Source organism: Myotis brandtii, unplaced genomic scaffold, assembly GCF_000412655.1.
Source record: "Myotis brandtii unplaced genomic scaffold, ASM41265v1 scaffold743, whole genome shotgun sequence".
NCBI classification, from domain to species: Eukaryota; Metazoa; Chordata; class Mammalia; order Chiroptera; family Vespertilionidae; genus Myotis; species Myotis brandtii.
In genome coordinates this window covers 357,966-358,202 of record NW_005370960.1, presented here as the reverse complement: position 1 = coordinate 358,202, position 237 = coordinate 357,966, and the positions used below count along the sequence as shown (strand labels likewise).

At 72.2% G+C, this 237-nt stretch overlaps 1 protein-coding gene across 1 annotated transcript in view; it reads right to left on the bottom strand.

Moving 5' to 3' along the window:
• The window catches only part of DDC (dopa decarboxylase (aromatic L-amino acid decarboxylase)), a gene marked incomplete at its 5' end in the record, with an annotated part of 42,135 nt that overhangs the window by 20,126 nt on the left and 21,772 nt on the right, over positions 1 to 237 (bottom strand). The window lies entirely within an intron of this gene.

The following is a 237-nucleotide window of genomic DNA, read 5'->3' as shown; positions in this document are numbered from 1 at the left end:
CCTCCCCCCCTCCCTCCTGGGCCCTGGGGGGGGGGGATGCCTGCCACGCAGCCCCCTGGGGAGAACCGAGAAACCCCCAGATCCTGTTCATGGGGGGACTCCTCACAGCAGCCCTGTGAGAGGCTGCACCGCCTTCTCAGCCGCCCGCCCAGCAGCTCGGTGCCGAGCACCGACACGCACGTTCTCTCACGCCCTCTGGGAGACAGGGCAGTGGGGGCCACGGAGCTGCCCCCCCGC